The following is a 16696-nucleotide window of genomic DNA, read 5'->3' on the forward strand; positions in this document are numbered from 1 at the left end:
ATCAGGTTATACCCATAAAATTCCTCATTCTACAAGCTTCCAAGAATTTCTGTGAGCATACTTGATTCGAGTATGGATCCTGTGCTTTCAGTAGTACGATACCAATACTACCTTCCATACCTATCCATACTTTCCTCAAGTACTAGCCCAGATCTTCCAAGTCACATCTCAAACTAGTATTCAAAATACCCACTAAACAACGCAACTAAATCTACTAAAGCACTTCTTAGGCTCTCCTTGGTTCCCGACCTCACCCTGCCATCAGCTGTTGAAGAATTCCCACTAACGTCAGGTAACTAATTTATGAATACAATCACATACCACAAATCTTAGATAATCCTTCGACTAAATGACTCATCCCTACAATGGTTAGGCTCAGACGAGAGCTGCGCAGTAGGGTCAAATCAATCACTCTGAGATTATTTAACCTATGCAGCATGTGACTTAACATATTCACTTAATAGTTAACTTACATCATTGAGAGTACCACAAAGCACAAAGCAATCAACATTCATGCAATAACACTCCAAGCCATAAACCAGTCAAAGAGCATCTATAGCCCACTTACTACTACCATGCTAGGAACTTCCACTCTCACTTTTGGTTGCCATATGCATGAAAATTATACACAATACAAGATCAAATAGACTTTCGAATAAAAGACTCTACCCTTGGACCACAACTTGAAAAGGAACAGGAAATAAGGCTAAATCAGTCATTCTGGGGATATAGGATCCTAATCGCATATATTTCTAAAGAACACACTTAGCAATTACTGCTACCAATACATATTCTAAATCTAACATAGCATCCAATTCCTCCTAGGTTACAAGGCATCACATATCAGGAAAATCTTTCATGTAATTCTTGAAAGTAGCCTTAGCCTTATCCTAGCTTGCAAGCATTCATATCATATAACATATAAACATGTATGGGTATTCTGAGAATCACTTACTTGAGTTTGGCTGATTACACGCATCACACCCAATTTTTCTTTATAAAAATCTTATTAGAATTTGCTTCCTTTCAAAAGATTACCAATCCCTCAGTTTAAGTTCAGTCACACCGGAGAGAGTGCTTGAATCCCTCAAACCAAGGCTCTGATACCAACATGTAACATCCTAAAAATTGAAGGAAAAAATTTCATTTTTAAAACATGGGACCATACAAACGAGTTGTTCCAAAACCAATCAATATATATATATATATATATATATATATATATATATATATATATATATATAATTTAAATATCAGATTATAATCATAAACAGTCACACGGAAATAAACTCTGGGGGATGTTGTGTTGTCACGACGAGCCATTCCATTTCGAACTGGAAGTAACCATTCGGTCTCTTTCAACCGGTACTAGGTCTATTTCACCACCTTTTGGTCTCTTTCAATCGGTTCCGAGTCTATTTCACCCTTTTAGTCTCTTTCAACCGGTATTGGGTCTATTTCACCACTTTCGGTATCTTTCAATAGGTATTGGTTCTACTTCACCCCCAACAAATAAGCATACAATCATATCAAAATGATTCACGATGACAACAAGCATATACAAGCATAACAATAAGTGTCACAAAGACGACTATCATGCTACAAACATAATATAGTGGGACAAGACCGGTGACTTTGACCCACTAGTATAGTGAAGAGACTCACTTCAATCTAGAGATAACCGAATCACACGCACTGCTACTACCGAGCTCCTCACACTGAACACATCCAAATTATTCCTAATCAATAATTAAGGCAATTTCTCATAATCCAAGGTCCAATTGAAATTCTATCATACCAATGGGTAAAAGACTATTTTCCACTTCCCATCTCCGACCCAACAACTCATGGCCCAAATCCCAGAAGACACAAGGCCCAAAAATGGCCCATTATGGCACCTTGGTGCGTACGCCCTGCCTACCACCCCTAGTATGCCCGACGTACGACGTTAAAGCCCAAAAACTCCATGTTAGCTAGCTCTTAACGCCTTAAGACAAAATGTCTAACTTCCAGATCTGATTCTTTTGGGACATCCTAATTACTAAAGTTCATGAGTTTATGACTTTTCATGGCTTAATAGTGTCCAAACCAAAGCTCTAAATCCATAACTTCATCAAAAGTCCACTAGCTCATGCATGGAAGAATTATACTCATCAAGATCCAATTTTTATGCTACATGAACCTCAGATCTAACAAGAAATGACACCCTTAAGCTCTAAAGTAGCTTATACTCACAAAAACCAAAACCATGGGACCAAAACATGGAAAATTAACCCAAAACTAGATCTAAAAAAGAACCATCAATATTGAAGCTTTATACCTCCAGAAGGAATATCAAGGTGAACAAGGTCTGGATCTACAAGCTCTAATGCAACCAACATTTCTCCAATGAGCTTCTTATTCTCCAAGATGCACCAAGAACACTCCAAATCACTCACAAACTCAAGGATCTCACAAATAGTGATAGGGTCTCGAAATTAGGGTTAGAGAGGATGGAGGGCTGAAGGTAATAAGGGTTTGGAATAAGTTAAGGTCTTTAAATAGGGTCCAAGACCCAAATATTAGGGTTTAAGTCTGGGTTGCATACTCCCAACATACTCCTGGTATGCCTAGCATACTAGGTTGAACCTCCACGATCCACACAGCCAAGTACGCTCAGGGTACATACCTTGTACACCCAGCGTACTGACAAGCCCCTTACCCATTCAAACTTCTGAAGGCCATAACTTCTTCTTCCAAACTCTGATTTCGGCTTTTTTATTATGCTTGTAAAGGTATTAAGAAGCTATACATCCGAACTTGAATCCTTAATTCAATAAAAGGCCTAAAGCATCACTTTTACCATTATACCCTTGGGTTCCAAAGTCTGAACCCAAAGCTTGGCTCGTGTGTGTGTGTGTGCGTGTGTGTGTGTGTGTGTGTGTGTATATATATATATATATATATATATAATCCACTCCTGAATAGGCCTAGAACCCAAATCCTTTGAAGTCCAGGGCCTTAGCTTGATCAATTAATGCCCATAATTACTAAACTTGGAACTTCTCGAAACCGGATGTTACACATATACAACAAACATGGACCAAGCCTCACTCTACTAGTCAAAACACCCCAAATAACCTAAAGCCAAACTTGGTCAAAGTCAACGATCAACGGTCAAAAAGTCAAAAGTTAACATTCGGCCAGATTACACCATGTGTTACAGCTCTATGTCCTGTGCAGAGTCCAATGGGGAAAAATTTGGGAAAAATAAGGCTACACGCTGTGTAACCAGAATTACGCCCTACATAATAAGCTGAATCCCAACTTAATCATTAAGCTCTTAATAAAGAAGGTTAAACCACCAAACTTGTAGATCTACACTAGATAAACGTCTTAATGGATAAAGTCTCGGACTTTATCAAATTGCATGCATATCAAGGGTACAAACACAAAATCTAAGTCCAAAAATGTTATTCAAAGCTCAAAAACACATGCATGGATGGATGGGAGTGACCAAGCATTCAACTTTATGGCTTAACAACCCTAAAAATGTCTAGAAATGACTTTTCAATGGTCTGGAGTAGCTCTTACTCATAGACACGATGGTTATAGGGACAAAAGCATGAAAACCTAAAGCTAGGCTATATCTATCATAAAAACTCATCAAGTAAGAGACTTTATACCTCTTGGAGATGGATGAGGGAAAGGAAATTCTAGATCCAATGTTGATTCAAGCTTTTAAGCAACTCTATCAACTTCTTCTTTCTTCAAAAAGCACACAGAAAATACTCTTAATCTCACAAATGGACCAAAAGGTAATAAGCATTTCAAAAGGAACGTTTGGGAGGATGGAGGCTGATGATGGAAAGGTCTCAAGGGTATTAGAGCCTTTAAATAGGGCTTAAACCCCCAAAATGAGGGTTTAGTTCTGGGCCGTTATGCGTTGCGTTGCTTGATCTACGCAGGGGTAGATCATTTAATCCTCGTATTAAGATTCCCTCTTACGTGTTGCGTAGGAGACTATCCTATGCCTCGCGTAGGAGCCAACTTTACAAACTCAAGGACTTATTAAAAATAGAAAGCAATTTTACCTGAAGAAACTGATTGTTACATCCTTAAACATGCAAATATAAAATCCATTTTCAGGTATGGTGTAAACTATACAAGAGGCTTATGTACTCAAGACGTGGTTTGTTCCTCTTATGTGTTGAGAGCTTGAAATCTACTATGGTACCCAAAGTTGAACACCAAATGAGATTGATTGCGATCCAAGTCCCATGTTCAACAAGATGTCTATAACAAAGGGATAATTGATAAACTTACCTTATACATCAATTGAAGCTTTGAGCTTTTAGGACTTGGATGTTAATAAATGACATTCTTCGCCGTATGTTTTTGGGGGAAGTGAAATCTTGTTAGACGTTCACCACTTTCTATATCAATCTATGACGAGTCTTGTGTTTGTGGTAGATTGAAAGATCATGTTGTATGCTGAAAAGTCATTACAAAATGATATTGATAATAACATATGATCCTATAAGGTCACACCTTATAACAAGTTACCACTAATTGATTATGTTTTAGTATAATTTGATTATTAATAAATATATCAACACTTGCTTTAATTGGAAATACATTATTTTGTGAAAATAATATTTACCAATATATTGGGAATTATTATTTATAGGAAATAATAATAAAGAGAAGAAAACTAGTTATATATATATATATATATATATATATATATATATATATATATATATATATATGGTATAAATATTAATGTTGTGTACAACATTTTGGTTACTTTGAGTAATCATTTGGTTAAGATACAACTAGCTAGTCATGGATATGTAATACATACTTTATTTTTGTCTTCTTTCTTCTATATGGCCGAATTTCTAAGGCATGGAAACAAGATTGCTTTATGAATTATTTATTACTTGTACCATGCTTTTTACAAGTCTCTAGTTTAATATGATTAAAGGCATGACTAGTTGGAGTGTTGAATTGTTTATTATTCCTCCATGCTTGTAAGAAAAGTGACTTCTACTTTTGCTTTTGTGTATTGATTTTTTCATACACTTGTTGTAGCACCCGTGTCGCCAGGTATGAAGTTAATGATTTAATCTATATTAATTTAATTAAAAGGTGATGGAGGTACACTAGGTACACACGGTGTACTCCTTGCATGTGCGCCATCAGGGTGATCCCAACGTACGATAGGCGTACCCATGCGTACGCTGGGCGTACTCAAGCCAGGGGAAAACCCTAATTTTTAGGGTGTTCATCCTATTTAAAGACCTTAGGTCCCTCAAGTCCATTACCCGTTCAACCTCCATTTCCCTTTTAGTGCCAATCTCAAACCCTACCCTTCTTGAGTGCATTTTTGAGCTTACCTTGAGTGTTTAGGTGTTCTTTGGTGGTTTTGAAGAATAGGGAAGTTTGGGAAGAAGAAATGGATTAATACTTAGGAACAAAAATGGGTCGAATGGCTAGTATGTTGGGCGTACTCTAAAGTACGCTATGCATAGTGAACCAGTGCCCCGAATTCCGAATCATCAGCGTACGAGCCACGTACGCCACACGTACGTTGTCTGTGGGTTTGCAAGACTTTTGGGATCATTTTTTGGTTGGGCTTTGGACTTGTTCAGTTTGGGCCTTAGGCCTACATGTTGTAGCAGGTCATTTTTTAGGCTTAAGGTCATGCTGGGTGTTTTTGGGCCATATTGGGCTTTAGAGGCCTTGTAGTTAGGCTTGGATGCCTTTTGGACTTTGTATGGATTTGGGCCTTGGAGGGAAGGAGGCTTAAAAAGGCAAGGGTAAAGAATCCCTTTATGTATTAAGTCAAGAATTAGAGTTTGGACTTTCAGGTTAGAATGTGGCCGAATTTCTAATTAGGGTTTTATGCTTGTGCGTTAGGGAGAGGATTCTGTGAGTCATCCATTGAGTGCAATTTGATACCTTCAGTCTGAGGTGAGTTTTCCTTCACTGTATCCATGGGTCAAAGACACCAATACCGGTCCACTAGTTTATGATGTAGTGTGATGATTGTCTTTGTGACAATTATCAGTTATGCCTATATTTACTTGACGACTATGTGATTCCTGTTACAATATTACGTGGTAGTAGTAGGGGTGAAATAGATCCGGTATCTAGTTGAAATAGACTGAAGGGGATTGCAAGCATCCAGATATGCTTGACAGTATCCGGTTGAAATAGACCGAAGTGGATTGCAAGTACCCAAATATGCTTGATAGTATTCAGTTGAGATAGACCGAAGGGGTAGGCAAGCACCCACATATGCTTGGTTGTATGTTTGTTTAGTATGTGGTATTTTGGGGGAATACACTAAGATTTGTGCTTACAGTTTTCAGTTTATGTTTCAGGTACTTCTAGTTCGAAGGGGAATGACCCGTCCTGATTGCACCGCATCACCCTATAGTTTTATCATTTAGAGATTTTGGGAATTTGTACTTTGACAACATGTTACTATGATACTCTTATGACTATTTTGATATTAGTGTCGTATGATCTGAATGAAATTAAAAACAAAAAATTTATCCGTATTTTTGGGACGCTACACTTGCATGTATAAAAGAAAGGGATTTTGGCAAGAGTTAGAGTTATTTTTTTGGCACAAAAACACTTCTATTTTCTCTCTACAAATCCAAGAATGAGAGGGCTTCTCCCCTCTCATTTCTTTGCAGATTTTGTTGCATCTTCTCATTGCATAAGTTGCTTCTATTTAAGCACTTATTTGATATAAGTGTTAAAGCTTGAGAACATGTAACGCCCCGTTTATTTAAATAAATTAATAAATGTATGTCCCAGACTAAATTTAGAAGAATTTTAGAAGTTGGGGATTAAAAGTGTAAGTTTCAGATTAGTTCTGTAAGTATTTATGAAGGCAGAGACTAAATGGTAATTTATGGGACTTCTATTGAAAAGATGTGAAGGCTTAATGGTTTATTGGTAATTTAGGGATTTATTATGAAAGTAGATATTAGAACCAGGGGTAAAAGGGTAAATAATGGATTAAATTTGAAAGATCCCATGGGGAGGGACCATAATTGTAATTATGGCAAAGATGTGTTAGGGGCGGGTATATATCTTTACTTCCCTGGTAACCCTAACCCTAGGAACCTTGAGTCAGCCACCAACCCACCCTATCTTTCCCGTATGCGGACACACTTCACGACTCCTCCATCAACGATCAGTGTTCCTCGTCTGTGAAGTCGGAAGGCCACCAAGATATCACCGCTGCCGCCGGTAATACCGAGAACACAAATGGAGAGTTGTGGAACCCCTTCAGCCGCCACCAAGGACCACCGAACCCTCTCTGTCCTTATCCCTCTCTTTCTCTCGCCGACAGCCGCACGTAGCTGGCTATGAACCAGAACCACCCTATTAGGCAATTGGGCACCGATGGGAGAAGTTGTCGTTGAGTTGGGACCGTAGCACCGCCGCTACATCCATTTTGTGACCATCAAAGTGTTGCCATCGCTACTGGCTGTTGGAAAAGCTATGTGTAGTCGGAAAGCTGTCGAAATCGGGAAAGCAAGCCTTTTAGTTATGGTGCGAATCGGGAAGCGAGGTTGCGACGCTGCTGCCGCCTCTCCGGAGGTTCTGTCGCTGCCAACGCCATAGGTGCATGGCTGTTCTTCCATCTCGGGCAAAGGCAGTATAGTGTGTGGTTGTATTATTTTGTTAGAGTGTTTTGCTTAGCCGGAAAGCCAAGAACCGCCTCATGGTGGTGGCTGCCACCGAGCACCACCACAGGCCACCATGGTGTGGCTGTGTGTGTGAGTTAGTTAGTGTGTGTATTAGTTAGTATGTGGGTGTGTTAATTTGGATAAAATCATTGTAATTCTAAAAAAATAATTAATTAATGGAAAGAGATGGAAAACCACCACCGTAAGGTGGTGGCCGCCGCCATGTGCAGCCATTGACCACCACTACCCGAGGTGGTAGTGGGTGGTGACCCACAAGAAAACCCTAATTGACCTAGCAAAACCCTAATGGGCTTAAAGTTTAGTTTTGGGCCTATTGGGCCATGTTTGGGTGGGAAACCCTAATTGTTGATACTTTGGACCTTGGATTCATTGGGACCCACTTTTGGGCCATTAGGATTGGATTGTGTTTTAAGTCCAAATTATTCCATATCATTTATCTAGTAGAGTAAAGGACTTAATGGATTAAGTCCTTAATGGGTTAAGTGAGAAACACTTAACCCTAATCGTCATTTTAGGTGAAACCCGAATTTCACTTGGGCCTTGAGTTGGGCCTTTCGATTGGGTTTTGGTAATTGGTTTGTTAATGGGCCATCCGATAATAATCAAATGGACTACAATAATTAGTTGGGCTTTAGATTAAGCCCCATATGAAGGATTGGGCCCATTTTGGAAAATTGGGCCATATTTGGGCCATAGTATGGGCCTAGATGGTTTTATGATATTAGGCCCTTAGAATGAGACATGTTGGACTGGACTGAACATTTGGGCCTTAAGGGAAGTCCATGTAGAGGTTTGGGCCCAATTTGGAAAATTGGGCCAAAGGTTGGGCTTTGAGCCATAGTTGGACTTTGGGCCTTTGGATTGGGCCATGGAACTGAGTCAAGCTAAGACAGGGGTAAAGTAGTCTTTTCCCCAAGTATGGACTTATGGTTATGAGTTGGAACCCAATTATTAATTGGGTATTGTTTGATGTTGACAGTTCGGGAATCTGTCAATCAGCAGCTGGAGCGTACTTGCGGGACTTCAGAAGTGCCAGGTGAGTTCTCCTCGCTATATCAACAGGGTCTAAGGCACCAAGGCCAGCCATTTATGGATGGTATTTAGATTATTGCATGTTATGCATACTGATTTATTTCCTGGTAGTTAGGTGGTGTTATGCTATGCTTTAGTGGCCTGTTTGGGTTGGTATCCTGGTATATAGGATGAAGCTATGTTAGTGACCTGTTAGGTCGATATCCTGATTATAGGATTGTTGTTATGCTTTGTGATCTGTTAGATCAGTTTGACTGTTATATATATACATGCTAGTGTTATATGATGTCTATGTGAACATGATTGTCCTGATTATAGGATGATGCTATGTTAGTGACCGGTTAGGTCTGTATCCCGGTTATTGGGATGTTGCTATGATTGGTGATCTGTTAGATCGGTTTGACTGTTATATGAAATGAGCTAGCGTATGATATTTATGTGCACATGTGTTGTTTGATTGGGGGTTGGGTTGAGGCGGTCCTGCTTTGTGTTGTAGGCCAACATACCCGACGAGCGGTCCGGATAGGCTCTAGGCCCTGCGTGGCGGTCCAGACGTGCCGAAGGCGCGAAGAGCAATCCAGATAGAGTGAAGTCCTGTGAGGCGGTCCAGTCAGGTTGATGACTCATTATGCATGTTGTTATGTATTGGTTATATGATATGGTTATGTTTGTATGGCGTTGGTATTTTGGGGAAACTCACTAAGCTTCGGGCTTACAGTTGTTGATTTCATTTCAGCTATTTCTGATGATCACGGGAAGGCGAAGGCATGATCGTGCACCTCCTCATATTTTCATGATTGATTCTGGGGATACTCTGATGTCTGAACCATTTTAAAAACAAACTGTAATAACTTAATGGTTTTAAAATGTATTAAAAAGTTTAAATTTGGCTTGAATTTTTGGGGTGTTACAAGTTGGTATCAGAGCCTTGGTTTGAGTGAATTGGAAGAACACTTGTGTGAATCCAGTCTCAAATCAAGGAAAAGATTTTAAAATGAATTTTTAATTGGTTTTCAAAATAAGTAAAGGAGGATGTAGGGTGTACGTTCAGCCAGAGCCAGTAAGTAGACCCCAAAATACCATACAGTTATTTGATTGTGTGATATGTTAGAACAGCACACTAGTACTAGGCTAAGGATCTTCAGAAATTGCATGATAGAATTGCCTGATTACATTATGCCTGCTAGCTTAGGGTTTTCCTTATATGAGATTGACATCATTACTGTAGTTACTTGTGTATGCATCACAACTGTATATAATTAAGATCTTATAGCCTGAGAATGTTTAATTTGGCCTTATGTTCTATTCTTATTGACTAGGGCTTAGGGTAGGATCGAATATTCAAAAGTCTATGGGGTCCAGCGTTATGTATGGCTAGCATACACTAGTGCTGCGGGGTTGGTGGAAGTTTCATGGATGGGTGAGTTGTGTGAGGCCAGTAGGCCAGTTACGAGATATTTAGCATTATTCTAGGAGTGAGGATTGAGCGCTCGCCATGATTATGTATATTGATGATTAGGGCGTTGTGATGACACTTGAGACAAATATGGGTAGGTGTGGAAGGTAGTATGGGCCCGTACTACTGAAAGCACAGGACCCATACGCGTAGCAAGGAAGTCACAACCCCTAGGGTTTGGTTGGGAATTGGATCTTTATCATTATATGGGTTATCAGAGACCTTTCTGGTGTCTTACCAGAATGGTGGTTACAAAACGTCTTGAGACCGGATCCAAGTTAGGATCCCATTTTGTCAGAGGATCGTGTTAGGGAGATCTTCCGGGAGGAGGTGATCGAGATTGTCTAGGGACAGTTGCTAGAGATGTTGGGCCTATCAAGACCACCATTGTTGAATACCTTGATGAGCGCTATGTAGCCATTGTTGAGACGACTAGCGCAATAGCTTCAATAGCTGTAACGACGGCAGGGGGAGGAGCTGGTCGAGCTTTTCAGTACCGAGACTTATTACTGGGACATATTCTGATGAGCAGAGGGCTACAGTTATTTGGGATCAGGAAGATGATTTGTACTCATTATATTTCCACGGGTGAGCGGGAGAGGATAACACCTTAGTTTCTAGATTTGAGGCTCGGGGGTTTTGCTCGAGGCCGAAATATGAGTCGCGGGGACTTCGGAAAGGAGTAATGATTGTGTTCAGCCGGAGTTATGCGACTGGAATTAAAAATGGTTTATTGATAGGATTGGAATGTCGTTTTCTAGGGCAAAGATTGTGCCCTTTCAGTTTACGAGCTAGAAGGATTAAGCAGGCTTGTGACCCCAGGGTCAGGTTGTATTCTAACTCGGGGTTAGTTGGTCGCTGGGATTGGCGACAGTGGTTTAACGCAGGTAAGTGCAGGCGGGCCGATGTGGCATAAGTATTTTGGAGGTCCATTTCGCTTCGGATCTCTTGTATTAGGTGGTAAGGATTGATTGTGCGATCTATTGCACTTTCGGGATTGGAGACTATGTCTTGGGAGTAGTTGTTACTCCGGTTGGAGCAAGAGTTGTTTCAGCTGCTGCAGTTCAGCTGTGAATGACTAAGTTGGTGAGTGAACCAGGATGCGAGACCCTAAATGATATTATTTCTAGAGTTGAGGGCGGTAGATTTGTTGGAGCACTTTGGGAAGAAGGGTATTTATATGGGAAGTCTGAGGACAGGGTCCCACATGATGGTTATTCAGCATTGTCAGGATGTAGTGGTTTAGTAATCGTTATTGATTGGTGGAGGAACGCGCCAAGGGAAGTAGCTCGTTGTTGAGACATTAGTTGGAGCATATATAATTGGAGTCCAATTTTTGGGTGTGGGATCATTCGAGCATTAGGGACTGCTGGTTCCCTGGGATTCTGGAAGTATTCCTTTAGCTATTAGAAGCATGTGATCACTTGTGATTGGCTGGTAAAGGAGCACTAATTGGTAAGAGTTGGTTGTATTTGGATCGATCGTTGGTAGTGAGAAAGATTGGAAATTATCCAATTTTCATGTATTGTGAAGACTTAGTCGAATCTGAGTGGGGGAGAACTGTCCCGAGATAGAGAGGCAGGATTGGTTTTGGAAATAAGATAAGTTTCGCATCATTATCATGAAGGAAGACAACCTAAGTGGCTGTTTTGTTTGTGGGTTGTGTGAATTAGGAGTTCGGTAAAACTCCTGAGCATGTGTATCACGTTTTCCTGGTGATTGATAGCAGAAGTCGGGAAACCAGGTTGGAGTTCTAGTAATGAATCGAGTTCAGTTCGATGTATTCGGTTGAGGGTGTGCTCGACTCTGAAGGTTTTGGATTGATAGATTGAGGGTTTTGTTAGCTGCCAAGACTCGCCAGTACATTCAGCACAGGCGTGCGGGTTATTAGCATATGTGGTAGACACGCAGGTCAGGGAACATACCACAGATTTCCGAGAGGATGGACGATCGACATGAAGCCTAAGGTTAGGCCGGGTTAGAGTCCATGAAATGGATCAGGAGTTCGGAATCCTAAGTGGGTGAGAACAGTCTGTATGGGAAAGATCGCCAGGGGTTGGTCCAAGGAGATGTTCAATAGTTTAGAGTGGTCCAGGTGACTGAAGGCCTAGTGAGGCGATCCAGTCATGTTGAAGACTCTGTATGTGTTTGTAGATGTATGTGCGGGTATTGAGTATGCTGCTATGCTATATCAATCAGTAGGTCTGTTCCCAAGTATCGAACGTGTTGCTGGAGTAGGCTGAAGACTCTGGTATACTTTGGGTTAATCGGAAGTTGTTATTAGAAATCGGATAGAGTATAATGGATCTTGGTGATCTCATCAGTTCGGAGTGTCTCATGGGATTAATATGTTTGGATCAGGTAATACTCCAGTTAGGTGACCGGGAGTAGATCTGAATGGGTATCCGTCAGTTTTAGGAAGGCTTGGGATTAGAATGTTCTGTCGTTCAGGTTCTGGGAACCGGACTAGACCTGGTTAAGCTAGTGATAAGACTGTAGGAACGTCACTATAGTTATGAGGTCAAGGAAGCAATAGATTACTTAAGATTGCTTGTGATGTAAGGCTACCATTAGCCATGTAGCAATTTCTTTTTGACCGTGGATTTGGTAACGACAGGATTCGACGCATGGATCCGATCGATTGGATCAGGAGGTTATTAGAGCCTCGGTGGCATGGTAATTAGTGGCAACTAGTTCTAGAGAAGGAATTTGTTCAGAAGTCGTGTAAGGCGACTAAGTGGGAGTCCTTTGGCTCCGCAACCGGGCCGGAACCCGGTACTTCAAATGATTGGCGAATCAGTTGAGACCAGGAAGGTCTAGATAGATTTGGGGAAAACATCCATGTGACAACATACTGCTTCACGCAGTTCAGTGTTTGGGCGGTGTTAGTAATTATGTTTAGGTTGCAAGTTCGGACATAATAGCTGGTTGAAATGGATAGTGACGAGTCACTTACAGCAGGATTATCTGAGTTTTGTCCAAGTATAAGTGAATCACAGGGACAAGTGGAGTGATGATTCTGTTTTTCTAGTGGGAGCCCTGAGTCATCAGGAGATAAGTAGGCAGCTGAGAGACAAGTGGATTGGATTCAACAATAATGAGTCTGTAAGAGTGGTCGGTTGGAGATCCCGACAATCTCGAGACAACAGAATTCAGATGAGTAGATGTGATCTTGTTGCGGGAAAATTAGTTCGCCTGCAGGTTTTAGGGCTTTGCGAAGATTGATCGCAGCCACCCTGGGAAGGCTAGGGTGTACCCAGAATAGTGACCATGTTACTAGAATGGTTGGGCGTGTAAGGAATGGTAAGGAATGATTTCGAGGACGAAATCTAATTTAAGTGGCGGAGAGTTGTAACGGCCCGTTTATTAAAATAAATTAATAAATGTATGTCCCGGACTAAATTGAGAAGAATTTTAGAAGTTGGGGGTTAAAAGTGTAAGTTCCAGATTAGTTCTGTAAGTATTTATGAAGGCAGGGACTAAATGGTAATTTATGGGACTCCTATTGAAAAGATGTGAAGGCTTAAGGGTTTATTGGTAATTTAGGGATTTATTATGAAAGGAAATATTAGAACCAGGGGTAAAAGTGTAAATAATGGATTGAATTTGAAAAGATCACATGGGGAGGGGCCATAATTGTAATTATGGCAAAGATGTGTTAGGGGCGGGTATATATCTTAACTTCGCTGGTAGCCCTAACCCTAGGAACCATGAGTCAGCCGCCAACCCACCATATCTCTCCCGTATGCGGCCACACCTCACGACTCCTCCAACGATCAATGCTCCTCGTCTGTGAAGTCGGAAGGCCACCAAGATATCACCGCTGCCGTCGGTAACGCCGAGAACACCAACTGGAGAGTCGTGGAACCCCCTCAGCCGCCGACAAGGGCCACCGAACCCTCTCTGTCCTTATCCATCTCTTTCTCTCACCGACAGCCGCACGTAGTTGGGTATGAACCACCCTATTAGGCGATTGGGCGCCGATGGGGGAAGCTGTCGTTGAGTTGGGACCGTAGCACCGCCAGAAGCACCGCCGCTACATCCATTTTGTGACCATCGAAGTGCCGCCATCGCTACCGGCTGCTGGAAACGCTATGCGTAGTCGGAAAGCCGTCGAAATCGGGAAAGCAAGCCATTTAGTTGTGGTGCAAATCGGGAAGCGAGGTTGCAACGCTGCTGCCGCCTCTCCGGAGGTTCTGTCGCCGCCGACGCCAGAGGTGCGTGGTTGTGCTTCCATATCGGGCAAAGGCAGTAGAGTGTGTGGTTGTATTATTTTGTTAGAGTGTTTTGCTTAGCCGGAAAGCCAAGAACCGCCACTGCCACCACCATGAGGTGGTGGCTGCCGCCGAGCACCACCGCTGGCCACCATGGTGTGGCTGTGTGTGTGAGTTAGTTAGTGTGTGGGTGTGTTAATTTGGATAAAAGCATTGTAATTGTAAAAATTAATTAATTAATGGAAAGAGATGGAAAACCACCACCGTAAGGTGGTGGCCACCGCTGTGTGCCGCCATTGACAACCACTACCCGAGGTGGTAGTGGGTGGTGCCCCACAAGCAAACCCTAATTGACCTAGCAAAACCCTAATGGGCTTAAAGTTTAGTTTTGGGCCTATTGGGCCATGTTTGGGTGGGAAACCCTAATTCGGGTTTAGAAAACCCTAATTGTTGATACTTTGGACCTTGGATTCATTGGGACCCACTTTGGGGCCATTGGGATTGGATTGTGTTTTAAGCCCAAATTATTCCATATCATTTATCTAGTAGAGTAAAGGACTTAATGGATTAAGTCCTTAATGGGTTAAGTGAGAAACACTTAACCCTAATCGTCATTTTAGGTGAAACCCTAGTTTCACTTGGGCCTTGAGTTGGGCCTTTCGATTGGGTTTTGGTAATTGGTTTGTTAATGGGCCATCCGATAATAATCAAATGGACTACAATAATTAGTTGGGCTTTAGATTAAGCCCCATATGAAGGATTGGGCCCATTTTGGAAAATTGGGCCATATTTGGGCCATAGTATGGGCCTAGATGGTTTTATGATATTGGGCCCTTAGAATGAGACATGTTGGACTGGACTGAACATTTGGGCCTTAAGGGAAGTCCATGTAAAGGTTTGGGCCCAATTTGGAAAATTGGGCCAAAGGTTGGGCTTTGAGCCATAGTTGGACTTTGGGCCTTTGGATTGGGCCATGGAACTGAGTCAAGCTAAGACAGGGGTAAAGTAGTCTTTTCCCCAAGTATGGACTTATGGTTATGAGTTGGAATCCAATTATTAATTGGGTATTGTTTGATGTTGACAGTTCGGGAATCTGTCAATCAGCAGCTGGAGCGTACTTGCGGGACTTCAGAAGTGCCAGGTGAGTTCTCCTCGCTATATCAACAGGGTCTATGGCACCAAGGTTGGCCCTTTATGGATTGTATTCGAATTATTGCATGTTATGCATACTGGTTTATATCATGGTAGTTAGGTGGTGTTATGCTATGCTTTAGTAGCCCGGTTGGGTTGGTATCCTGGTATATAGGATGAAGCTATGTTAGTGACCTGTTAGGTTGATATCCTGATTATAGGATTGTTGTTATGCTTTGTGATCTGTTAGATCAGTTTGACTGTTATATATATACATGCTAGTGTTATATGATGTCTATGTGCACATGATTGTCCTGATTATAGGATGATGCTATGTTAGTGACCGGTTAGGTCTGTATCCCGATTATTGGGATGTTGCTATGATTGGTGATCTGTTAGATCGTTTTGACTGTTATATGAAATGAGCTAGCGTATGATACTTATGTGCACATGTGTTGTTTGATTAGGGGTTGGGTTGAGGCGGTCCTGCTTTGTGCTGTAGGCCAACATACCCGACGAGCGGTCCGGATAGGCTATAGGCCATGCGTGGCGGTCCAGACGTGCCGAAGGCTCGAAGAGCAGTCCAGATAGACTGAAGGCCTATGAGGTGGTCCAGTCAGGCTGATGACTCATTATGCATGTTATATATTGGTTATATGATATGGTTATGTTTGTATGGCGTTGGTATTTTGGGGAAACTCACTAAGCTTCGGGCTTACAGTTGTTGATTTCATTTCAGGTATTTCTGATGATCGCGGGAAGGCGAAGGCGAAGGCGTGATCGTGCACCTACTCATATTTTCATGATTGATTCTGGGGATACTCTGATGTTTGAACCATTTTGAAAACAAACTGTAATAACTTAATGGTTTTAAAATGTATTAAAAAGTTTAAATTTGGCTTGAATTTTTGGGGTGTTACAGAACAACTTTATAAAAAGTGTTTACTAAGCTTACTTGGTGGATACATTATAAAGAATTTAATTTAGAGCTTAAAGTCATCTTCATCAACTTTCTAATTACCAAAATGAATCAAAGTCTTCAAAGGTTGTATCACTTTCGTTTTCTTTGGTTATGTTTAATCTTTCTAAGTTCTTGCGAAATGATCCTTGCTGGGTATAAAATTGTTTTAGTTTATTCAAACAAA

At 41.3% G+C, this 16696-nt stretch overlaps 1 long non-coding RNA gene across 2 annotated transcripts; it reads left to right on the top strand.

Moving 5' to 3' along the window:
- Nucleotides 1-13921: 13921 nt before the first annotated feature.
- On the top strand, nucleotides 13922-16456 carry LOC145101220 (uncharacterized). 2 transcript variants are annotated; one of them, XR_013705523.1, is made up of 4 exons: nucleotides 13922-14423; nucleotides 15505-15561; nucleotides 16019-16158; nucleotides 16291-16456. It is a non-coding gene; the product is annotated as an uncharacterized LOC145101220 (long non-coding RNA). The 2 variants fall into 2 exon arrangements; XR_013705522.1 differs by having other exon boundaries at nucleotides 15505-16158.
- The last annotated feature ends 240 nt before the right edge of the window (nucleotides 16457-16696 follow it).

The sequence above is a fragment of the Lactuca serriola genome, chromosome 4 (genome assembly GCF_051521515.1).
Source record: "Lactuca serriola cultivar US96UC23 chromosome 4, Lser_US96UC23_V15, whole genome shotgun sequence".
In the NCBI taxonomy this organism is placed as follows: Eukaryota; Viridiplantae; Streptophyta; class Magnoliopsida; order Asterales; family Asteraceae; genus Lactuca; species Lactuca serriola.